Raw genomic sequence first — 26,774 nt, 5'->3', positions numbered from 1 at the left:
GAAAACAATACAAAGAATCATCAACACTAAGAGCTAGTTCTTTGAGAAAATCAACAAGACCGACAACCCTTTAGCTAACTAACTAAAAGACAGAGAGACAGTACCCAAATTGACAAAAATTAGAAATGAAAAGGGAGATATAACAACAAACACTGAGAAATTTAAAGAATCACTAGTTCTTACTTTAAAAGCCTACTTTCCACAAAATTGGAATATCTAAAGGAAATGGATGAATTTCATGATAGATTTCACCTACCAAAGTTAGTCAAAATCAGGTAAACAGTTTGCACAGTCTTATACTCCTAAGGAAATTGAATCAGTCATCAAAAGTATCCCAATGTCCCCCTCCCCCAAATAGCACAGGACAAGATGGTTTATGTGCAGAATTCTACCAGACATTCAAAGAAGATCTAATACCAATACTCATCAAACTATTTCACAAAATAAAAACAGAAGGAGCTCATTCTGTCAGGCCATAGTCACCCTGATACCTAAACCACATGAAGACTCAAGAAAGAGAATTTCAGACTAATTTTATTCATGAACATTTAAGCAAAAATACTCAATAAAATACTCACAAACCAAATCCAAGAACACATCAAATACATCATCCACCATAATCAAGTAGGCTTTATTCCAAGGATACAGGGATGGTTCAACATGCGAAAATATATCAATCAAATCCACCATATAAACAAAATGAGTGAAAAAATCATATTATCAACTCATTATATATATACAGAAAAAAAATTGGCAAAATCCAACCCCTTCAGCATAAAAGTCTTAGAAAGATCAGGGATACAAGGCCCATACATAAACATAATAAAGGGTATATACAACAAGCTAATAGGCAACATCAAATTAAATGGAGAGAAACTCAAAGCAATCCCACTAAAATCAGGGACAAGACAAGGCTGATCACTCTCCATATCTCATCAATATAGTATGAGAAGTTCTAGTTAGAGCAATGAGAAAATTATAGGAACTCACCGGAATACAAATCAGAAAGGAAGAAGTCAAGGCATTGTTATTTGTAGATGATATGATAGTATACATAAGTGACCCCAAAAATTCCACCAGAGAACTCTTTGAGCTGATAAAGATCTTCAGCAAAGGGGCTGGATACATGATTAATTCAAAATAAAATCACTAGCCTTCCTACATACAAAAGACAAAAAACCTAAGAAAGAAATTAGGGAAACAAAATAATGTATAGAGTATCTTGGTGTAACTCTAACCAAGCAAGTGAAAGACCTATGTGACAAGAGCTTCAAGTCTCTGAAGAAAGAAATTGAAGAATATATCAGAACATGGAAAGATGTCCCATGCTCATGGAATGGTAGGATTAACATAGCAAAAATGGTCATCTTACCATAAGCAATCAACAGATTCAATGCAATCCCTATCAAAATACCAAGATAATTCTTTAATGATCTTGAAAGAGCAATTCTCAATTTCATATGGAAAAAAAAAAAAAAAAAAAAAAACCCGATAAAGGAAACTGTAGTACATTTGTACACTGGAATAATACTCAGCCATTAAAAATAAGAAAATCATGAAATTTGCAGGCAAATGGATAGAGTTAGAAAAGATCATCCTGAGTGAGGTAAACTAGACCCAGAATGAAGCATATGGTATGTACTCATTTATATGCAGATTTTAGTCATTTGTTACAGGATAAACATACTACAATTCATAGACCCAAAGAAGATAAGTAACAAGGTGAACCCAAGAGAGGATTCTTGATCCTCCCTCAGAAGAGGAAATAGAATAGACAGAGGTTGTTGTTAAAGAGAGGGAACAAGGTAGGAGAGAGAAATCAGAGAGAAATACAGGTGAAGATGAGACCTGGGAGCAGGAGGACAGAAGGCCTGCAGAGAGGACAGATATTGTGGTTGGAGTTATCTCTGTGACAAGCTGGAGACCTAACTCAGAATAGGCTTCTGGGAGGATATGAGGAACAGTCTAGCAGACTCCTAGTAGCAGTATCTATGAAGACTGAAGAGGACACCCTCTAACTGTACAAGGCTCCTAGTGGAGGAAGAAGAACACAAACCCACCCACAAAATGTTGATCCAAAACTTAGCCTGTCTACAAGAATGCAGGGATAAAGATAGAGCAGAGATTGAGGAAATCTCCAACCAATGCCTGGCCCAAGCCTAGACCCACCCCATGGAAGAGAGGCAACCTCTGACACTATTAAGGATACTCTGCTATACTTGCAGACAGGAGCCTATCAGAGTTGTCCTCTGAGAGTTTGCACCCAGAAGAGATTTAAACAGATGCTGAGAATCATAGCCACAATTTGGGAGAAGCATAGGAAGACTAGTTGAAGTAGGGATAGGAGTATAAAAGGACCTAGAGGCAACAAGAGCTTCATTAGAAAACCAACAGAGCTAACTGACCAGGGCCCAGAGGGCCCTGAGGAGTCTGAAGCAGTGATCAAGGACCAGTCAGGGACTAGACCTAGGTCCTCTACATAGATGTAGACCATGGGCAGTTCAGGTTTCATGTGGGTCCACTGATAAGGGTAGTGGGGGCAGTCTCTTACATGGACTCTGTTGCCAGTTTTTTAATCACTTCCACTTGAAGGGATTTCTTTGTCATGCCACAGAAAAGAGAATGAATTCAAACCTAATGTGACTTTTGGAACCAGAGTGGGTGGGTAGGGGGGGTCTCCCCTTTCTGAGGAATAGGGGAGGGGAAGAGGAAGGGAGGGTGGAACTATTATGAGAGGAGGGAGAGGGCTTTGACCACAATGTAAAATGAATAAACAAATTAATTAATAAAAATGTACATATGTAAATGAATCTTTAAAGTAATAAAAATATTTTATTTTTTTATTTTTTTTAAGAGCAATGAAAATAGCCTTTATTATTTGGGGCGACCTCTTTTACTAGCCTGCCCAACAAACAACTTGAAGGGAGATACACCACACCTGGTACCAGGTATTTTGTTTCTGGTTTCTTTCTCAATTTCATATATGTTTATAATGCAACCTGGTCATTTTCACACTTCGTTATCCTCTCTTATAATTTCTTTTTCCTGCCAAGGCTCTTCTTCTTCCCAAAAATATCTCCTTCTGCCTCCCTAAAATTTTTTTGAAATTTTTTTTATTAATTTATTCTTGTTACATCTCAATGTTTTTCCCATCCCTTGTATCCTCCCATTCTCCCCCCCCCCCATTTTCCCACGATTCCCCTCCCCTATGACTGTTCCTGAGGGGGATTACCTCCCCCTGTATATGCTCATAGGGTATCGTCTCTTCTTGGCAACCTGCTGTCCTTTCTCTGAGTGCCACCAGGTCTCCCCCTCCAGGGGACATGGTCAAATGTGAGGCACCAGAGTACATAAGAAAGTCATATTTTAAATGCCATATTCTATATGTATCTGAAGTTTTTGAAGACATTATCTAACTATCCTACCTTATCTTTCTATAGAATCATATCTATCTGCTGTACCTACGATGTATATTCTTGTGATAAAAGTAGACTAGTGTTTGACATAACCATGTTTTGATCAGCTTACAATTAACTTGTATAACTTATTTACCCTAAACAGCCTGCAATAGCACTTGCAAAGTATTGGAAGTAAACCTTATATTATAATTGAGTTATATGGGTACAATACCTCATATTAGTATATGTGTGTGTGTGTGTATATATATATATGTATATGTATATATGTATATATATGTGTATATATATATATATATACATACATACATATATATATATATAGTGTGTGTGTGTGTGTGTGAAGAATAAACTTACATTTGAATTCTATACTGCTGTATCTAGAATTAAACTTACTTTGGATCTATATACAAAATTCTATACCAGTTGACAATAAGACAGGTTAACTTCTGGCAACACCCAGCCTACCTCAAAGAGGATGATGAGCATCCAAGAACCTCTTTATAGAGATGGCTTCAAATATGGCAAACAAGACACTGGGCAAAATGTCCTCATGTCTACCACAGACAGAATTCTGCCTAAAAAAGGACAAGCTTGGATGCAGGCAGAGTCAATGGCCAAACTCTGCCAAGAGAGGGTAAGCAAGTCCTCAATAGTTCCTGCCTCACAAATATGTCTGTCAGATATATTGAGCCAGAGGCTGAAGATGCTCCAACATAATAAAGAGTTTTGGGTCACTGTTCAAGTAGAAAACTGTCTCTTTCATCTTCTTTTTTCGAAAGCTGCTAACCTGACCTCCTGGTATACTCAGGTAATCAAGTTTACTCCTTCTGAAGTCTCTGATGGAGTTGGAGACCAGGTAGCTTAGTTTTACAATGAATCTTAGTTGTTTAGGGGTTAAGATGTTTTTAGATCTAGATAGATGTTTTAAGTTGATAACGACAATATGTGATGGAGATTGATTTACATTCAGAATTTTAGATGCACTAAGATAGGAAAGATGTTTACTTCAAGGCTTCCAAATACAAATAGCCAAAACACAAAGAATGTAACATTTATATAATTCCTGATTGTGTCATGGTTCTTCTTGTTATATGTTGTTTATTGTATACATGTGGAATAATGTAAATGTATATATAAAATATAAAACTTTTAAAAATGTAAATGTATACATGACAAAGTTCAACTGTAATACAGCCTTACTTCCTCTCAAGGCTTAGGAAGCCCTTACTCTTTCAAAGACTTTTTCAAAACCCCAACTGCAACCTTCAAAGAATGATAATGCTATTGTATTTCTGGGGCAAAGCTAATTTGCTTTGTGTCTCTTCTTTATTTCAGTATAATTTGTTGATGTGTCTAATAAAACACAGATCTTAAGTGTGTTGGTTAAAGATCCTGAGTTTCAATCTTAGTTATGTACTTTTGAGGACAAGATCATGACATATTTTGGCTAAAATGTATGGTGTCTCTTCTTGGTAAAGTGTGTGTGTATGTGTGTGTGTGTGTGTGTGTGTGTGTGTGTGTGTGCATGCGCACACACACACACACACACACACACACTCACACGCACTTTAACTCACTGAATTCTATCTCAGTGCTGAGAAAATTCTATTATTCTAAATATCACAACTGAAATCAAAATAAGGATTGGAATTTTTAAAGTAATTTTCCCAAAATATATAGTACCATTGATACCATGTTTTGAGTTGTGGTGTTTTAGCAGTTCCAAATTGGCTAACAGAAATAATACACCCATTTCTACTTCTGTGGAAATGGCTGGAGTCAAAACAGGCTTCATTTCATTTTACTAATAATCCTCTAGCAGAACAAACCCAACCTGCAACATTGAAGCCTGAACGTTTTGGCCAGTGTGGGAAAGGGTAAAGAATATTCATCAAACTAGATATATTGCTGCTGTTTGCTGTAGCCATGGATTTTTTTAGGCTTGCTTTTTATTTGTGTCTTTGGCTCTATTGACACTGTGATCCACAGAGCTCAAAAGCAATGACAAGAAGGATGCGTGGTTTCACAAGCAACATGTCCTGGAGGAATTCATTTGCTTGAAATAAAATGAAAAATGTAGACATAGTTCAAGGTTGTATTCAGCAACATGGTGAGAGCACAGTCTGAAATCATAAGGCCACAAGTATCTGGGAGAAAAGGTCTTCCATGTGGATTTCTGAGAGATGAATTGAAACTGAACCCAGGGAGCATTTCCACAATACTTGGCAGTTGCCCTATCTATCAAATTTACACTGAGTCTTCTGGGCCCAGCTATAATTTTAAGTTTGATAGCATAGTTGACAATCTATTATATTCAGAGCACATTTAAAAGAACTTTTACTTTCAAAGAAAAATTACAGCCTTCCTGTTCTTTTCTATCCATCATACATGAATATTCCCATGTTGGATTTTTAAGTGATTATTTGCTGTCATTTCTATGTGGTAGAAGAGACACACAAGGTCAATCCCAAATAAAAGCAGAGGCAAGTCTCTAAATACTTAACATGATTCAAGCTAGTAATTGAGAGATTTCAGTGCACAAGTAATTTCCCACCACCAAGGTATGATGGGAATTTCTTAACAGAAAGACTAGGCATCTTCTGTAGATGAAAGGTTTTCAGTAGCCTAAGGAACTGATACCCTTTCAAGTATCTTTGTAAAGAAAGCACTGAAGTAAAATGGCACCATCTACATGTTTCTGGAACTGGCTATGAAGTCAGTACCCACTTCTTTCCTCCTGTGTCTATCCTGTTCTCAATAGTCCCATGTTCATAGAACTAATCCAATGATGCTCTCTGTTCTGGACCCTGGCATAAAATCAGAAACTCCTGGAAGATGAGCTCTCACCCCCTTCTGTGAGAAATTAGAACAAAAATCTTCAATTGACAAATTTAATCTCTAGTCCAGAAAAGATCTCCTGTAACACTTTACTTTCAGTCTACCTAACTAGATGTAAGATGGTAAGAATAAAAAAACAAACAAACCTGTTCATTCCTCTGTATAGTGTGTTAATTCATCTTTGTGAATGATAAATCCAGTGGTCAAAATAGAAGTCCTTAATTATATTTACAAGTTTCCTTATTATAGATATTTCCCTTGTCTTGGAAATGGAAACTCTTTTAAAAACTCAAATATAATAAGCACACACTAAGAGCACAAAATGTATCCTCTAGATTTTTCCAGTATATAATGCCATAGATTATATCTAAATGGGTCATGTAGAAAAAAAACCAGTATATATAGAAAGGAAAAAAGAAGGAAGGAAGTTTTGAGAGTTTCTATGGGATGCTATAGGCCTGGCTACTGGTGCCTCGGTCTTGTATTCTGCATTTCTCTCTTATGTTTGTATAGCATATTGTATTGCAATGCAAAGGTCATAGAGTTGGCTTTTTAAAATGGCAGTACTTTTCTCTCATCCTGATCCTTGTTTGCCAGACTTTCTATTCAAAATTAACTTTCATTAGCATTTCAATTGTCTAAAGTTTCATTTTGATTTATCTCAATTTCTTCCTTCACCTTTGCTTAGCTCTACCATGTCCCTTCCATCTAATGAGTTTTTTTTTTCTTCTTTTTTAATCAATTGAATTGAAAGCAATGCTGGCCTAAGACGTAAGTATATTTACTATAGGTACAAAAGTTTCTCTGAATGTTATAGAAGGATAAAGATATATGGAAAATTAATTAAGATCCATCTCATTTTGAGTTATTTCTAAGACTTCAGAAATAGGAAAGAGAAATGAGAGGGTGTCTGTGTGCTTTACCTATTTCCATTATTATGTTTGAACTGTGAGAAAACTTTAAGAAGTATGTGTCTTTCTCCTGAAGATAACATAACTAGGAAATACTAAATGCAATCAAGCTTGGAAGCCACTGATGGCAGTCTAATACTAATGATGCTATTGTGAGTAATAATAATACCAATTCAGATTTTCAATAACTAAAGGATAGACTACTGAATAAATTCACAAGGAAACCAAATATAAATAAAAGGAGCTTCCTTGTAAACATTTATATGAATGGCCAAAACTTTTGAATGGCCACTCTTGTTAAATACCAATAAGTGTTTTATTAACAAGGTTTAAAATTACAAAACATCCTTGTTTATAAAATATTAGTCTTGTTATTAAAGTAGTCAAAAAATAAAACAATGTGAGGTACTAAGTGGCATTATAAAGCTGGAAATGTCACTTAGGACTCTGGAGATGTCCTAGTTTCAAATTCATAGAAATAGTGCCTAATTAATGATACCCAGTATGTTCAGGATGTGCTTATGAAAGAAAAGAATATTCACACTCATGAAAGTTCTAGTTCTTGGCTAGAGATATTATAAGAGGATGCAGCAATTTGCCATTGACCTTCTAAAATCGAGCTTTTATAACTTTGTTTTATGAACTATGAGTTTTTCTCTGTGTGCTCATAAAAAGTACTTGTATTCAGTGTGTGTCCCCAGTGTCTTAGTTAGGATTTTCCATTACTGTGCTAAATCACCATGGCCAAAAACAATTTGAGGAGAAAGGGTTTATCTCGTCTTGCATACCATGGCCTGCTATTCAGGCAAGTCAAGGCAGGAAGCAGGAAGTAGGAACTGATGCAGAAAGAAACCATAGCAGAGTGCTGCTTACTGATTTTTTTCCTCATGAAGTACCTAGTCTGCTATTTTATAACACGAAATGGTCCTCAGTTCAGTGGTCACACCACCCACAATGGTCTGGTCTCTCCTACATCAACCATTAATCAAGAAAATGCTCTCCAGGTTCCTTCTTTCCAGATATTCTAGTTGATAAAAAAAATTCTCCTGCATTCCTAGTAATGTGTTAAAATATCATCAGTAACACGAGTATATTAGTAAATGTATACATCCTTAACTGATCATCATTTGATCCTATCTAAATAAAACAAATACAATACATAACAGAGCAAACTAAGTAAATAGCTCAGTTGCCCTGTGAGTAGTAGAGCTTTATTGCTGCATCCACAGAGTATTTCACCTGATGTGAGCATCCCATACTAGATTTATTCTCACAGCTCCATCAGTGTCAATTGACCATAGCACAATCCAGTCACTCTGGTACGCTACCCATCATCCTGTAGCTTCTGTTGTTAGCAGGTTCTATATGGTTCAGGTTGATCTTACCTGAAAAAATATTTTAGTTTTGATCAAGGGAATATAACATCATTCAGATGTGAATGAACCCACACTGTGGACCCATGCATAGGTTTCCTTAAGGCTCACCTAAGCTGATGACAAAATTATAATCTTTATATTAAGATGGCCTTCCATCAGATTCACAGTAGAACATAAATCCTCTTCTTGAGAGACTCGGTCCCCAGTTGACTACTATAATTATCTGTATCCTATGTTAATTGGTCTCATTCTGACCAACAACAAACATGGTATTTCTTTGAGGGCTTTTACTTTGGCTTCACAGAAGCCTCAGCCTTTCAGTCTATAAATCTTTAATGTGTACTTTCTAAACACAGAACAAAAGCTCACATTATTCCTATAGTGCCCTCAATTTTCTTTCTCCAGTTTTCTATTATACTCTCTTTGCTAGTAATGTCCCATAGTGCAGACACATATCTAAATTTCATGTCTACTTGAAATCTTGCTTACAAAAGATTGTGTACTGATTCTCAGGAAGAGCAGCTGATGTTGCTCTGCTTTGATGAATTTTCTCCTTGCATGTCATGTTTATGCTCTCTCACAAGTCCCCATCACTTCCTCCCTCTCACATGTACTGAAGCCCTGCCATATACAAGGACCATTTACCTGAAGTTACATTCTAGGTTATATTAATAGCCTGAAACTTTGCTCCTTAACCTCTTTAAGCTTATCATCTGTTGTCAACATTCTCACCTTAAATTTTATTCACAAGGGTTGTCATATTTCCATGCTCAGGTGATCTTAATAATCTTTAATTTACTCATATTCAAGAGGGATCTCTGTTTGTACTCCAAAGCATCAAGTTAATAGATTAAAGCAATTTAAATTAATGTCATAAGGAAATTTTTTAGATTAAATAGCTACACTACACTGATTTGACTCAAATGTAGCATATCAGTTCTGTGAACTAGGGTCAGGGAGATGCAATTCTCATACCTTCCAGACTATATTTTCCTGACCAGCAAAATATATAAGAAAAAACACCAATCCAAAACCACATCTTTTAGTTATAGGGGATGCCTGAATCATCTTAGGTCAGAAGTTGGGGTCTGCGTCTGACTCTTCAGTGTACTGGCTGAGCACACCCTTAGCTTAAGAAATGTCAGTCTATGCACAGTTATAATGTTTTGAGATGAGCAAATATCTCCCCATTAGAATAAAGAGAGAGAATAGTGAAGATGAAGATAGTGAACCAGACACTGATCTTCAACAAAGTCCTGAGAGACATAAGCAGGGAAGTTCAGAGCCCCAAAGAAAAAGAAGCAGAACTCATAGAAAGCAACAATGATCACCGAGAACAAGTTAGTGAAACAGTCCAACTGTGCCAGCCCAATTTCATTTCACAGTATGACAGGTTATTAGATAAGGAGATGAGGTCTCATAGGCCTTCAGCGAGGAATTTGCAAAAGTCTCTCAAGATATCCTTGTAAGTTCTATGAAGAAGGATGGGCTCAACAGCAGCCTTAAAATAGATTAGAATGTGGCTGAGTGATTGTAACTAAATGGATCTGTGTCATTGGTGATATGCCTTCTAGTATATTATCCTTGGTTCACTCAAGTTCAGCAAATGCATCATTGCCATAACAAGAAGATAAAGGAAATCCATGTCAGTGTTGAAAGTTCCATAGAAATTAGGAGATAGCCAATTGAAGTGGGTGACAAGTTCAAGATCCAAATGGTCTTCTAAGAGTGCAGTCTAATTGAATGAAATTTGGGTACCTGTGACTTTAAATGCTTGGTCCTTCCAATAGTAGAGCAGGAAGCAGTTGAGCTAATGGAAATTAATAATAAAAGAACTTACAGCTTTATTTAACAATAAATGGAACATGAGTTAGCAACATGATTAAGCCATCAAAATTGCTTAAGAAACCATGTTTCCAGCTTTAGAATTTGCATTTGTGTTGTCTGTTGGCTAGATCTAAACAAGGGGTCTAGGTTTACTGCATGCACTGTCCTTGGTTGGTAGAATAGTTTGTGCAGTCCGCCCTGAGTCCAGATCCGCCAGCCATGATGGTCTCTTTGTGGGGGCTTCTGAACTCTCTGGGTCCTTTCATCCCCCTATTCTTTCAAACCATTCTCACCTGGAGTCCAGCAGTGAACAGGAGGTGGGGACAGTGGGGGTGGTGGGTCTGCCTCTGACATGAACTCTGGTGCCTCCAATGGTGGGGAGGCCATACAGCACATAGAGGAATGGGAAACAGGCTATCCAGATGTCACCTGATAGACTGTGGTCATATAGTAGGGGAGGAGGTCCCCTTCTGTCAGAGGTCTAAAGGAGGGGAATAGGGAAAAAGAGGGAGAGAGGTTGGAAATGGGAAGATGCAAGTAAGGGGATAACAATTGGGATGTGGTCTGAATAAATTATAATAAAAAAGGGAGGAAAAAAAGAAATAGCATTTGTGTTTTCAGGAAGACTATGGTGTTATTATCTGAGAATCTGGAATCTCGCCACAATAAAAACATAGATTTTCCCAAACTCTGAATATGCTCAGAGTTACCCCTCATACCATCTGATCATTACCTGACCCTGCCAACACAGAGAGGGAGGGAGAGAGAGAGAGAGAGAGAGAGAGAGAGAGAGAGAGAGAGAGAGAGAGAGAGAATGAGAGGGAGATAAGAAAGACACAGAGAGAGCAGCTAACCCTCACTTCATAACTCAATGTGGATGCCAAACAGTCATCTTGAAACTGAAAACTATGTAAGTCTCATTATTTAAAAAATTACTATTCTTAACAGCTTTCAGATTACGACTAATAGTAAGTCACCCTGTGTACTAATCTCTTTTTACTTCTATAATATGATCATTATAGTACATTCACAATTTCATCAACAATCTTGCCAACATCTCTTAATTAAGAGATGCTCCATAAATATTTACTGGACAAATGAGTGAGGTAATTCAGATGATACTCATGGAAGTAGAAGAATTTTTAAAATATCCAACAAGGCAGGGAGCATGAAGAAATACAGCCTCCTTCCAAGGATCCTCCTGCTCCAAAAATCTCTCCCAGGGATGAGCCCCCTCCCTGGTATCCAATACAAAGTGGTCAGCCTTGAAACCATAAACATACAGACAACAATAACAGACTCAGCAAATTGAATTTATATTTCCTCATATATATACATACCACACACACATACACACATATCACTCACACACACACATCACACACACACACACACACACACACACACACACACACACACACACATCAATTTGAGATGGAAGTGGTAAAGGAGAGCTTGGAGTGAGGATATCTGACAGGGGCTAGAGGAAATAGAGCAAAGGGGAAACTGATGGAACTTTTTAAATTAAAATGTGTTATTTATTTAGGAGTGGGAGATTTGGCTCAGTAGTAGAGCGATAGCCTAGTACAGTCCTCATTTCCAAAAGTTAATTAATCAGCCAATTTATCAATCAGTTAATATAAAATAGAAAAAGAATTTTTCTTTTTATTTACCATAGTATTAATAGTAAAAATCTTTGAGATACATGTTTTACTGAGGTTCATATCATGGATTTCCAATCAATCTATCAGTAATGGATTATGTCTCTATGAGAAGAAATTAAGGCAGAGCTCCATGCAGACTGTGTGTATGTGGTGAGAATGCTTTAAAAGAATTCAAGCACAGGGTGTGACGTTGGATGAGATGTTAATTTCCTTCAGAGTCCACAATTGCAGAACTATATTCATCTATACTTCATACTGACTTTGTCTTTGGGATGATAGGGATCCAATTTTGTCAGAGAGAAGTGTCATTTGTGGAACCACCAGTACAATGGAGGAGTCAATTGTCTTCTGACTTGATTTCATCATTTCTAGGAAACTAGGTAATCTTTCATAAATAGCACCAAATCTAAACTTTTCCATTTTTCTATATGATGAAACTCTGAGTGGAGGCCAATGTTCTGGAATACTGTTATGGATGTACTGTCTATTTGATGCTATGTAATGCCTTTAAATGGCTTGCCGAGGAAAGTGAGCTACTTCCCAAATATCCATTAGATTATGTACATTACTTCTCAGACTCTCAGTAGCCAATCCCTCTAAGTGAGAACACCCAGTGGTCAAGATGGCCAGATTAATAGCTACATATTGGATTATGTTTTTAAAAGTCTTCCCCACATTAGATGAATTCTAGGGCTTCGATTACTATTGAAGGGAGTCTTGCTGTCTGAGTTTCCAGAGCTACCTCCACAAATGATGGGCATTGATGTATGCAGTATTTTTCTGGAGAGAGGCCCAGCCTCATCAGGACTCACAAACACTGCAGTGTTTTTTGTTTGTTTGTTTGTTTGTTTTTTTGGGTTTTTTGTTTGTTTGTTGGGTTGTTTTTGTTTTTGTTTTTTTTGTTTTTTTTGTTTGTTTGTTTTGTTTTTTTTGTTTGTTTGTTTGGTTGGTTGGTTTGGTTTTGGTTTTTGGGGTTTTTGTTCTGCCTTGACACTGGACAAGTATGGCCAAAGCTCTGGGCATTTTCCCTGAATACTACACTTACGGGTAAATATTTATCTCAGTCCTGCTGACAGCAAATCACCTGATATCACATTATTGTAGCCCATCTTTTTACTCTACATCATGTCAAAATCACAATAAACCTCTCAGGAACGTGTCAGCATCTACAAACTTTACTCAGCTTACATATTTTCCAGGAGTGGCTTTTCCTTGTTTTCACACACACATGAGCTGTCAGAGAGGCTATCTCCTGATACAACAGAAAACGGAGCAACAGTGTCTTTACCTTTCCTGAAAAAAAGGCAAGGAAGACTCCTACTAGGAAAAAGAATACTTTCATTTGATTTTTTGCACCTTCAGCATCCTTACTATAGCTAGAGTCTCCATGATAGCTAGTATATAACTATGCTTTTAGCTTAGCTCCTTTAGTAACCACAGTGTACTATTAAATATTAGACACATTGTAAAATTACTTTTTATTTTTTCTTTTTTTACATATACATATATATACACACACATTTTACATATTCATTTATAACCTGTACTTCCTGTTTACTCAGGTAATCAATTTTACTCCTTTTCAAGTCTCTGATGGGGTTGAAGACCAGGTAGTTTAGTTTTACAATTAAGCTTAGTTGTTTAGGGGTTAGGATGTTTTTGGGTCTAGATAGTTGTTTTCAGTTGATAGTGATGAGATATGATAGATATTGATTTGCATTCAGAATTTTAGATGCACCAAGACAGGAATGATGTTTTCTTCAAGGTAGCCAAATACAAATAGCCAAAACACATTCATATGTAGCATTAATATAATTCCTGATTGTTTTGTGGTTCTTCTTGCTGTGTGTACTTTATTGTATATAAGTATAATAATATAAATGTATATAAAACATATTATTTTTAAAAATCCATAACCCAGAAAAAATTGCCTAGCTCTCCTGATTCCGATATGTGCTGGGTTTTCACCAATGGGATGCAGCTAATAAAATATAAAATCATTATTTAAAAAAATTCATTGTGTACCACAGGGAAATGCCAAGAGCCAAAGGGATCTTCTTTGGCCAGGGCTATGTCTCTCTCTGATTGTCATTCTACTTTCAGGGACCTCGGTAGGACATTGCATCTTCAGAAGTCTCCAGTAGACATCCAAAAACTCTGTAACAGTGGTTCCCTCACAACTCAATACTATACTAGCTTCCTTCATTTACTCACAATTATTATTCTGAAAGACACAATAAATAAATCTTCCATAGTTCAGTCATCACAAGTCCACTTTCCATGTTATCCTGTTCAGGGCAAGCTTCTCATCCACAGCCTCAGGGGTAGCAAGTAGGACACGCATGCACTCCTACTCCAAACTGAATGTGCCAATACACTGTGCTACAAGCTTCTTCACAGGGAGGCTTCCCACTGTGTCTGCTGCACCTCAGTTAAGTTCATGGAGGAACATTACCCAAGTGGAGGCATCACTGATACTCCTCAGTGTATGTCTACATTTCTGACCCTGATTTTTAAAATTTTAGGAAATGGCACATTATACCAATTCCTGGATATCCCTCATGATAATATTTCAATGGCAATCACAAGTTCTATAACTTGTAAATAAAAATCTGTTGACCCAAACTTTATTAAATTATTCACATCACTCTGTTCCTTAGAGTCAGTCTTGAAATGCCAGACTGGAGATACTGACATTCTTGTAAGCCTTCTCATTAAAATTCCTGATGGATTTTTAACATTTTCTCCACCTCAATACAGAGTTCTTTGTATTCTTTTTTTTTTTCAATGAGTACTTTGTTTTATAGGCCCAAATATCACAATATTATGCATAGGAGTATATCTAACTATCTTTACAGGATGTAAATTAGTCCACTTTATATGAAAGAATACATGCAGGTAAGTTTATAGGCCTGGATTCTAAATTCAATTCTAACTTTGTAGGGATATAATTTTCTAGTGCCACTCTCAGAATACATTTTTTCTCCTATTAATAAAGAATAAGGCTAGACTTGCTGACATATTGAGACACCTTTCAGCATTAACATTACAGAGTTCTATAGCTTCTGGTTCTTTAATTATACAGTATGATAAGTGGGCGTGGTTTAGTTTCCCAGATATACTAAGAGAGAAAGAAAGAGAGACGAAGAGAAAGAAAGAGAGAGAGAAAGAGATGAGAAGAAGAAGGAGGAAAGGAAGGAAGGAAGGAGGGAAGGAAGGAAGGGACACTAACTCAGTTCAAGACTTTACTCAATTACTATATGATGGTGGTAGTAGTAGTAGAAATGGTAATGATGTCAGTGGCTAAAAAGGAATTATTACATACAATCTATCTGTGTCTATAGTCTATATTTTCCCAAACTTCAAGTATCATGTTATTATTTAGAATAACCTAGGATAACAGAGGCCATGGTAATCAATTAGCAAATGAGTTTGTCATGGCATTGTTAAAGAGTGATGCTAAGGGCCATGGAAAAATTGTTTTCTGGTGGCTTATCTGTCATGCACACTCAAAATAACTTCCTAAAAAAAAGTATTAGGACCAAAATAGACCTTGAATAATTTACATTCACACAAAAAGAAAAAAATGGCTGAAGTACCAAAAAAAAAAAAAAAATCCACTTAGGAAGATGACTACCAGGCATAGGATCATAATCGTAATTGTTGAAGAAAAATAACTGTTCTTCATTCCCACTGCTATCCATACAAGAACAAATGGAGTTAAATTACACTAAGATAAAATTAGATTGGTCACTTGCACTTTAACTCTGCTTGTTCAGCACTAGCCTGTATCACTAGGGGATGCAGCATCATCTGTGCTTAGAGATCCACAGTTGGTGGGGGTAAGTCACATGAGCGCACACCAGATAAAGAGAAGTTGATCTGCAGACAGAGGCATAGATAGCAAGCCGTGCCTGGCAGTTTTCAAGCTCTGTTGATGATGCAGCTGAACATGCTAAATGCTGCAGTTCCCAACACAGAGCTGCTGACAAGATTTCTCCAGGGATTCCTTGGGCCAATTTCCTCTTTAAAGACCCGAGGCATAAGTCAACTAAGGGTGAATGTCTTCAAAGCACAGTAATAACCACTCTAATTAGACACCATCTCCTAAGCGGGACATCAACACAGCAGCAGTGACTGGTGCTAGTAAATTAAATTTTTTCAATCCTGCTGCAATCGCTCCCCTGACATGCCCACCCCTCCTGAAGCTCCTCTCTTGGTTACTTTTTATTTATTGTAATTACTTTAGTAATAAGATTTGTTTCCATGTTATTATATATGTTACTGTGCAGAGTAACAAAAAAAAAATAATAGCCAAAAAGAGTTATGTATCTTATTTATCTCTTTGGCTGTTATTGGGCCAGGGGGAAGGGTGGGGAGTGGGGGAAGCTGTAAATAGAGAAGAAAGTGTTTGTTGGGAAGTGAAGATGTATGGGAGCACATTTGCAAAAAAAAAAAAAAAAAAGGCATTGAAGGAATAAGACCAATAATTCAGAAAGGCTAGGTGACTCAGAGAGATGAATTACTGGGCAAAGGCAACCCGGAAGGTAGGGTGAAGAGGACAGAGCTGCTGTCTCTGGCTTTCCTCTGGCTTTCTGGGCTCTGAGCAAAAGGGCTTGGAACTACACAATAATGAGGCTCCAAAGTGATTTTCCATAGCCACTCCTAGAAAGAGAAGCTCCCTGGGGCTCCCAATGAGGGGAACATTTCTGGAAATTTCTTGTGATCCTGAGTTGGGGGGTATTTCTGGGATATAGTCTTCTGGCTGAGGAAAACAGACTCTATGGACCGAAGGCCTTGTTCATTACAAAAACCCTGAAAACTCTTATAGATGGCTTCACAGGGCAGATGGCTTCACAGGGCAGTTTATATAGGGCTGACTTCTCAGGGCAACACGTTCTGACTCCATCCTGATGGCCCAGCTAAGACATTTAAACACCAAGCATGAAGAAGAGGAGAAAGATATTAGTCTCAATTCCCAAAATCCAAGTTCTTTATACTGCTTTATTTTTGCTTGAATTTACTCAGCTCTACAGTCACTTTCTAGAAACTATATTCTCTCTGGGTATATAAAAATAGCCTTTCTCCTCTTCAACCTTATCTCTTCTCTCTGTGCTTTGTCATGACCTATCTGGGTCTCTTTGAGAAACTGAGGAATGAAAAGCAAGATCAAGGTGATTAAACAAACCTGGCCCAGCCACAGAGAAGAGCTTTGATGGTCACCACTGAAGTCCAGGCAGCACAGCAGTCAGTGGAACCTCTCTTACTTTGTACAGCATAGTTTCAAAGTCCTCTGATATTTGATCATGTCACTAAGCAGGTAAGGCACAGTTGGTAGGGATTGTAACCCTGTAATAAGCTGAAGGAACAGGAGTAGAGAGGTTAAGCAACTGGTCCAAAGCCACCCAGCTGAAAGGAGGTGAAGTTTGACCTCAGGCAGGATCTTTTGATTATCTGCTCAGGATTATACACTGTGTTACCCCTGCAACCACCACAGAGAGATAAAGCAGGAACCAGAACAAAGGGTGATAAAAAGTGTTCCCTTTGAGAAAGGCAATGTGATCTTGTGATAGCCCTGGACTCCCCCTCCCCTCACAAAGCAGACACCCTCCCAGGGAGATTTGAGCTTAAATAACAGGTTATTTTTTTTTTTAAGCATCCTCTGCTTTTTGTTGTTGGTTTTGTTTTGTTTTTTTGTTTTGGTTGTTGTTGTTGTTTTTTTTTTTTTTCCAACAGGGTTTCTATGTTTAACAAGATCACTGGCTGTCCTGGCTCCATTTTGTAGACCAAGCTGGCTGCCATCTCACAACTTACCTGCCTCTGCCTCCATAGCGCTGGGATTAAAGGTGTGTGCTATTGGGCCCAGCTGCATCCTCTGTTTTGGACAGTGTGGTGAAGGCTATGCTTCCCACTTCCAGTCACAGAATTGCTTGCATTTTACGGGATCTTATATTTCACTAAATACATGCTAAATGATAGGGAAGTTGGGAAAGCTACATCTATATAGCACCCAAGAGTTGTTCCATAAGCTTTCCAAGTATATGTTGAAGGACAGTGGTAGAGGTGGGCATGTTCTGATGATGCCTGTCTAAAAGGGATATTGAGAGAAGAATGACGTCAGAGCCTCCTTCCATCATGGTATCCCTATTCCCACTTCTCTGCCCTCTAAAAGGGCTGGAGAGGAGGCAAGAAAGGAGTGACAGTGAAATGAAGTCAAACATCAGAACTTGTTCAGCCAGTAAAGGATCAAAGCATTTAACAAAACAAACCCATTTTCCCAAGAGTCTCAGTCCCCACTTGATCAATGATTCTGCAACACTGGCTCATTTTTAATTTAATACTTCTGGGAAGTGAAGGGGGGGGAACCCATCAACTACAGGCACAGTTGGCAAGAGCTGGGTATTAGCAGTTGGCAGCATTTATTATCGCTGTTTATGACGGCATAAATTAGGTTTATGCTGATATAATTAATAACCCTAAATTTGGGAATAATAAATAGTAATATTTATTCAAATCGGAAATGTCTGCATAAGGCAAATGGAGTCCTAAAGCACCTGAGCCCATCTCCATGTGCAGGCAGTGGAGGGAGCCCTTGGGAGTGCACTCCCAGGACTCCCAGCCCAAAGTGATTGCAGCATTGCATGTTATGCTAATGACTTAACAGCAGGACCTTGAGAGTTCCCAGAGCAAATCATTTCCATCCTGATCTCCATGAACAAGTTCATCAGCAAGATTGAGTATGTCAATTTTCCTCCAAACCAGGACCACATTGTTCGGAGCCCACACTGTGCCTGCAGTGTGTGAACAGAGGAGGGCTGGCAATCACAGCAAACACGACGTTCTTTATGGGTTCCCGTCTCCTTCCACCTGTCAGGAGGGGTGATGAGAAAGCCCTGCAATTTCTCTCTAGACCATGAGCTGAGAATTGCTGACACACATTTGCCAAGAATGAATTTATGGCAGGAAAAAAAAAAGGTCTCTTTGAAATGTTTTATTTTTAAGTTTAAATTTGTGCCTTTCATTTCACAAAGTTGTGGCAGGAGGGAGAAACTATGAGATCAAAATATTCCTTCTGCTTGTCCCTTTTAGCTAACAAAATATCTTAGAATACAAAATAGACCAAGAGAGACTTCCATCCCTTCTATTTTCCACTGAGGGTGGGAGGTAGAAGGAGAAAATTATAGTTCCTCTCACTAGATCAAAGCAACAAAATTTCCCCAGTTTTGAACATAAGCAAGACAAAGGCAAGAGGATGCCCTTCTCCGCAAAGGCCCCGAACACAGTGATATACAAACAGGGTAGAACCAGAAGCTAGACTAACATTTCATCCCAATGCTCAAGCCCTGTTACATGTCCAAAACCCCAAAATTTTTCTTAAATAAAGCAAAATTGTTCATCCACTGTTAATTCTGAAGTGCTACAAACAATACAAAAGAATAGAACCCATGTAAATAAAAGCTAGATAAGCTGCTGGACTTAGTGGCACACACTGTTAATACCATGACTCAGGAGGCAGAGGCAGGAAGGTCTCTGTGAGTTCTAGGCTAGCCTGGTCTACATAGTGAGTTCCAGGACAGGAAGAGCTTACACAATAAGACCCTGTCTCAAAACAAACAAACAGAAGCTATGTGATTACAGAGCTGAGCCATTAGTGCAGTGATAGAGTGCCTACCTGGTTCATGTGAAGCCTTGGTTTGATTTCCACCACTAAAGAAAGGGATGGAGGGAGAAAGAAAGGGAGAGGGAAAGGCAGAGAAGCATGGGAGGAGAGAATGTGGAGGAAGAGAGGAAAAGAAAGGAAGACTATTGACATTTCAGTCCCTCTTTCAGCTCTCAAAAAGGCTGACAATCTATGTAGAAGGAGCCAGTGATTGGTGCAGGTGACACTTTCACAGCTAAGAGGGTAAGACTACCAGGGACCAATGTTCACAGAAGGATGCCACCACAGGAGGTTTGCACTGCTATGTACCTGCCCTAAGAGCAGGTTGACCTTTCAAGAGACAGGGCCACTGTTATGTTATCAGTGCCACCAGCCTCATTTCTAGGGAAAAAAAAAAAAAAAAAAAAACAGCAACCCAGGTGCTTATCTTTCCAGTCAAAAGAACATGTAGGATGTTCTCTTACAGTCTCTTCAGCCTGTGTTCATCTAAGTCTTCATAAAGTTATCTTTGGGTGGAGGAGACAAAGAGAGAGACACACACACACACAAAATGTGTTTAGATGCAAAGAGATAGAGACATTGGGACAACAACAAAAAAGAGGCAACAACACACAGACACGTACTAGCAGGTTTGACCATCCCCTGCTCTTTCTTGTCCTTCCCCTGACCTAAGTCCCAGAAGAAAAGCCTGGTCCTCTGCCTTTGCTTTGTCAGAGGATGTGGCAGAACTCACAGGTGCAGGCATACAGGCAATGTGTGCTTCAGAAGTCAAGCATAGAGCAGTGGGCCCATGGAAAATAGGAATCGCTCCGTCCCATGTTCTGACAGTGTTAAAACACAAATCCTCCAAGCTTAGAAAAAGCCACAGATGCCAAGCTTATTAAGCCTCAGCTTGCTAGAAACAACCCAGAAAGAAAATCAGGCTCCCTGCATGTCCTTGGTAATTCTTTCAAGCACATGAATGGTGAGTACAGGTAGAAGCAGGAAATGAAAGCACTAAGCCATGATCATGCCCACAGAGTTGACTGGGCCTGCTTCCCAAAAGGCTGAGATAGAAATTTCCTCTTTTAATTTAACCTGTAGTGAGACACTACTGTCACACATACCAACATAACACCCACATACTAATATTTGACTGAGTATAAATGCAAGTTAATATTCGTTTCTAATCCGAACCCTTCAGACCTCTTTCTCTACTGTAAACTTCACATGTGAGCCACATTTTAAATGATATCAAAACGATCAGGTGCACTCCAGGGGAGATTCAACAAAAGGATATTATGCACTTCTTACTTCTCATTTCCTAGCTGGAATCCTTCAGATGTCACCAGGAGGATGGACTAGAAGCTGTGATGTGGTGAGATTGAATAACTTAGACACTAAATACAAGCTTTGCAGCCAGACAAATCTTAATTCAATTACTGACTCCAAGGCTCACGAGACATGTGACAGACCCTGGAGAATGTCACTCAGTTCTTTTGCTCAGTTCTTTTTGATCTGAAAATTGTGAGTAAAAAGGGGAGAATTCCCAGCTTTTCTGGACATTTTACTTATTAGAAGTCACACCTCTAAAAAGTTAAAAGTCGTACTTACCCTATCATGCTATGTTAATACTAATGTTGATAATGTATAGTGATGACAAGGGTACAAAAACACAGCAGCACCACCCATGTTTAGTGGGAAAATAAACCTGTGGATTCCTCAACAGAAGGAATTCAGCCAAATAGGCATCGAATATACAATTTACATATTTGATCATGCTATCTGCACTTGAAAATGTATCTTAATAAAATGGCCAAACAAATTCATTAATAACATAACAATATTACCCATCTATAAGTTGGTTGTGATGGAGAATTGTTTAATAGCTGTGGTCCATCAATACTCTAAGATTGCTATTTCAAAACTAATAATGACTGCATTATTTCCCTGGATGATTTTGTTAGTATATACATTGTGTCACAGAAGAGATGATCAGTGCAAAGTCTTGGTAGTTATGGTTATATAATTATATATAAAGCAATAGCTGATAAACCTAGATGCCAGCTTATAGACAAATAACTAAACAATTTTTAATAACAGTGTTTTTCTGTGGAATTAGGAAAGAACCTCTGTGTTACAAATTCTATGTGAATGACACCCTTTAAAATTATGTAACATAATGCTCCTAAATTTGAATGTTTTTAAATTTTTTGTTTTGTTTGAAACATGGTTTCTCTGTGTACCTTTGGTTGTCCTGGACTTGCTTTGTAAGACCAGGCTGGCCTTGAGTTCACAGAGGTCCTCCTGCCTCTGCCTCTTCAAGTGCTGGGATTACAGGCATGTGCCACCATGCCTGGCCCTTTTTAAAAATTGTATGGTTGATTTTAAATTATTTTACAGAGTCATATATTCCTATATGGAAGTTTCACACACATTTTATTTTTGTTGATTCTCTCTCATCCTGGCCCTCCTCATTTTTCTGCCCTCAACTTTTCCCACTGTACCTCTTTGTCCCCATTTCTATAATACTGAACTTTCTATAAAGCATAAATTTTCTAAATTTATTTATCTTTATATGTGTGAGTGTTTTATTTGGATCTATGTATGTGCACCACATGTGTGCTTGGTGCCTACATAGACCAGGAGAGAGCATTTGATCCCCTGGAACTGTGATGAATAGTTGTGACCTGCCATGTAGGTGCTGGGAACTGAGACCAGATCCTCTGCAAGAAAAGGAAATGTTCATAACCATAGAGTATGTGTCTTTTATCCTACTGGAAATAATGGAAATACTTTAAAATATTTAAAATAAAGAAGGCACATATACATGATGCTAAGACACATACACTTAAGTGGAACTTGGGTGGTTCACTTCTACAGTTTCAACACTTAGAAGGCAGAGACAGCGTTGATATATAAATTTTAGGGCAGCCTGGATTACATCATGACTTCCAAGACAGCCTGGGTTACAGAAACCTTGTCTCAAAGAAATAAGCAAACAAAAATAAAACAAAGCAATCAAGATGTTTTTGCATACCAGGTAGGGACATCTTATTGTTTGTTATCAAAAGCAGCTCATCACACACAGTACTTAGAATCTCTCTGGTTGGCTTCCACAGGGGCCCCTATCCATAAAAGGCACTGGAGAAAGAATGGAAGCAAGAGACAGATGAGAGCGCATTTCCTGTTAACCTACTTCCAACTGACATGACTGGAGCAGATGTAGACAAGTTGTACTTATCAATAGAACGTCTCTAGCCTCCTAAGTATTGCAGCTGTTGTGTGTCTGCCAAGAAACCAGCAGCAACAAGAACTAAATGGTCCTTCACATTTGGAATCAGACCATTCAAGAATCTTTCATCCTCTAGCCTGTGCCATGTTGTCGAGTGAAATCACAACCAATTCAGTCTCTGCCCTAGTTTGCTTTATTTTTTCCCGTTGTGATAAAAGCAAAAGCTACCCAGGGAAGGAGATCATTTGTCTTACACTTCCATGCCAGTGTATCGCTGATGGAAAGAAGTTAGGTTAGGGTCTCAAGTAGGAACCTGGAGGCAGGAAGTGAAACAGAGACCATGAAGAAATGGAGCTTGCTGTCTCACTCGATCTGGCTAGTTTGACTGCCTTTCCTACATAGTCCAAGCCCACCTCCTAGCACACGGCACTGCTCTCAGTAGGTTGAACCCTCCTACATCAGTTGAAAATTAAGAAAATGCCTTACAGACCTGGTGACAGGTCAGTCTAATCTAGACCACTCCTCCACAGAAATTTCATCTTCTCCAGTGATCCTTGGTTAGGTCAAAATGACAGCTGAAGCTAACAATGACATTCCCTGCTCAGTTTTCAACCCCATCATTTGAAGCAGTCATTCAAGACCCTAGGTTCTGGCACATCGACCCCTACTCTTTTCTCCTTCCACCTTCTGTTTACTTTGTCACATGTAGTTGTAACAGTTAGGCTTGTACCATTGGTCCAGACTGATCAATCACCACATACACTCTTATCATTCAAATAATCTAGTATCCAGAACATGACATTTTTATCAACAGGAAATCAATGAATCTTTCATAATCTTCATGTCTCAATTTTACTGAACATGGCTCTTGAAATGTATTAACTATTGGACTTATTATTAGCCACTGTTCTTTTGGGAATTTTACTCAATATAACTGCCACTTTTTACCTTCACCAATTTGTGCATGGACAGTTCCTTTAAATCACAAGGGGCTAGCTAAAATAATATTGAGAGGTTTATGAACACTTAACTGAAGAATAAATGATGTAACAGAAGATAAGTACTCAAAGAAAATTTAAGACATATTATCAGTATAGTTCTCGCTCTGAAGTGGCCAGTTAAGAGACTGTCTCCTGTGGCCTCTTCTACACGCTATATATCATCCTTTACCTAAGACCCAAAGGAATCCTCTGGTTAGAGCAGAATCCTCTCAATTTGAACCTTAAGATAATATCCTCTCTGTCTTAAGGACATATCTTTCAAGAATCTTTCAAGAACTTTCCTATGCAGGATGGTGACAATGGGAATCATCACCCCACTCAATGAACACAGACAGCTCTATCCACACAGAGGCATCTTTGAGGTAACAAGCACCATGTATCACACACACACACACACACACACACACACACACACACACACACACACACACACTATTCATCTAATCCTCCCAGATGGGAAGGCAGCAAATGTACAACTAAGGCTAAATTTCTTACCAGTTAACACACTTTGGGAGTTCAAAGGATATCTTCCATTCTTATTTGGTTCAAATAAAAGGGGGAAAATATAAACTTATAAAACAGTCTTCTATTTAAATGCAACAAGTCTGAGAAACCAAAATGTTTAGAGTCTTCTGTGTGTTGGTGTAGTAACGATGTCTTAAATACATCTTTATTTAAGCAGTGGTCAAAATGGAGAGGAGGAAGCAAGGACAGACCCTGTGGTAAAGGAAGCCCTCTGTGAGCTTAACTAATAGATGGGAAAGAAGACAGAATGGCCAGTGGAAGAGGAGTCCTCTGACAATAAATATTCACAGGCAAATAAACCGGTGTTTACATCCCACAGCTGACAGGGACAGGGAAGGGTACTGCCAATCATGGAAAGAACTGGCAAGAACAGAACATTAAGGGCCAAGCCAAGCTGGGAGCTCACATCCTCTGAAGGGGAACAAATAGTGCACCAGCCAATTGGTTCGTCCTGGGCCAAGATGGAAGAAAGCTTAAAAAGGGTCTGCCTTAGCACATCCTAGGTACCCTAAATATGAATTTCTAGGTTAATATGACTAATTTCAGAATCTATCTGTGGTGGTGCCAAGACTTTCTTTGTAGGGTCATCCAAAGTGGGAAAGAGATGATACATTAAAACCACGCAGGTTTTAGAGCATATAGGCTTGGTTCAAATGCCAGGTATTTCACAAGCTCACCATTACTGTGTGTGTGTATGTGTGTGTTTGTGTGGGTGTGTGTGTGTGTACAGGCACACACATACATACATGCACATGAGTGTGCAGATGTATGTTTGTGTGCCTGTGTTTATATGTGCCTATTTACCTGCCAGTGTGTGAATATGTACCTGGGCAGTTAATTATCTGTCCTATTTTTTTGTTCCATTTCTAGGTTCAACTTCCTTTGTGTTCTCAGATGAGTCATTTCATATTTTTGGTCTCAGTTTCCTTATTGTTTTAAGGTACAGAGTAAAAATAATATGCTTCTCTAACAATGTCCCAGCTAGAATATTTTAAGATTCTATGGTTTAATTTCCTTAAACCTCTAAAGAAGTGTAGGAGAGACACAAATTCTACCCTGGGTCTGTAATACCAGCTCTTTAAACTGCATCCAACACTTAATCTCTGTGTGTTCAAGTTTGCTTATCTCTACGTTGTCTACAGAATGACCTACATTAGTGGGGTCATAGTGAGAATTAAATAAGACAATATAAGTAAAATAACTAAGTACTGTCTTGGCTCGTAAAATGTACTGAGTGAGTTTTCTTTTTAGGTCAGGTCTGCATGTGATCTTGTAAGAAGGTAAAAGCCTTCACAGCCCTCAGTGGAGTGGACTATTGGCCCTCACTTGAAATGGTCCGAGGATCGTTAAGGTTGTTGAGATTTTTTATGTGATTTTTATAGTTTGATTTGTTTCCTCTCATACATTCAGTGACTACTTTTTTTTTAGTGCCTTGCTGTGTTTGCCTGTACTAGGTCCTGTGCTCACTATTGTTGTTTGTGTCTGTTCCATGATGCCTTCAGAAGAAGACAATCACATTCGTGGAGTTGTATATACTCCTAGGATCAATACGCTCCATCTCCTGCTGATAAAGCATTAAGGTCTGTGCCGTTGTTGTAAGAATTGTGCTGTTGCTACCATCAGCAGTTGAAATTATAAGAATGAGAATCATTCTTGAATTCTCTCCTCCTTCACTCTCTCCCCATCGACATAGCATCATTGCCTTCTTAGCAGCTTGAAAGCCGTTTGCCTTCTCCCCCATTGCCACCTCAGCCTACCTACCAGCTCTCTGCCTGGTTTAACCTCATTTCTGTTCTTTCTTTCTTTCTTTTCTTTCTTCCTTTCTTTTTTTTTCTTCTTCTTCTTTTTTTTTTAATAGGATGGATTTTCTGATAAAGTCAGAAAACCTGTTAGACAAATTCGAAAAGAGCTGTAACACTTTTTTTAACCTGATTTTTACTCCCAGTTTTCTTCTACCCCACCTTGGGAAGAACTGTGAGGCTCAGAACCACTGCCTTGGTCATGTCTTATTGAGAACTCAGCCTAACGCAATACACTGGCCCAGCCAGCAGATGGGAAATAGTTTCTTTTAGAATTAATCATAACAGATACATCCTTGTGTTTGTTTCCCTGTTCAGAGTTGTGTTGCTAAGGGATCCTTGACTTGGCAAGACTCACTATATTTTTCTTGCTGGACAATCTGGCTATGTCTCCCTGACCACTATTATCAAAATCTCCCAGCCATCCTCAGAGGCTCCATCACCATTGCCACAAAAGGAAACTGCTCTAGCATTACACGTGTTTGCAAGCCCCGTGGAAGTCCATAATAAGTTTTAAATTAAAAGTTTATTATAGGCTTG

The 26,774-nt window shown here is 38.4% G+C and overlaps 1 protein-coding gene and 1 non-coding gene across 2 annotated transcripts in view; both read right to left on the bottom strand.

Annotated features, from left to right (window-relative positions):
- Positions 1-26,774, bottom strand: part of Agbl1 (AGBL carboxypeptidase 1) — a 623,278-nt gene that overhangs the window by 282,374 nt on the left and 314,130 nt on the right. The gene's annotated exons all lie outside the window — the stretch shown is intronic.
- On the bottom strand, positions 26,295-26,355 carry LOC127192583 (U7 small nuclear RNA). Its single transcript, XR_007831045.1, has one exon. It is a non-coding gene; the product is annotated as a U7 small nuclear RNA (small nuclear RNA).

Source organism: Acomys russatus, chromosome 7 (genome assembly GCF_903995435.1).
Source record: "Acomys russatus chromosome 7, mAcoRus1.1, whole genome shotgun sequence".
NCBI classification, from domain to species: domain Eukaryota; kingdom Metazoa; phylum Chordata; class Mammalia; order Rodentia; family Muridae; genus Acomys; species Acomys russatus.
This window is presented reverse-complemented; position numbering and strand designations above follow the sequence as displayed.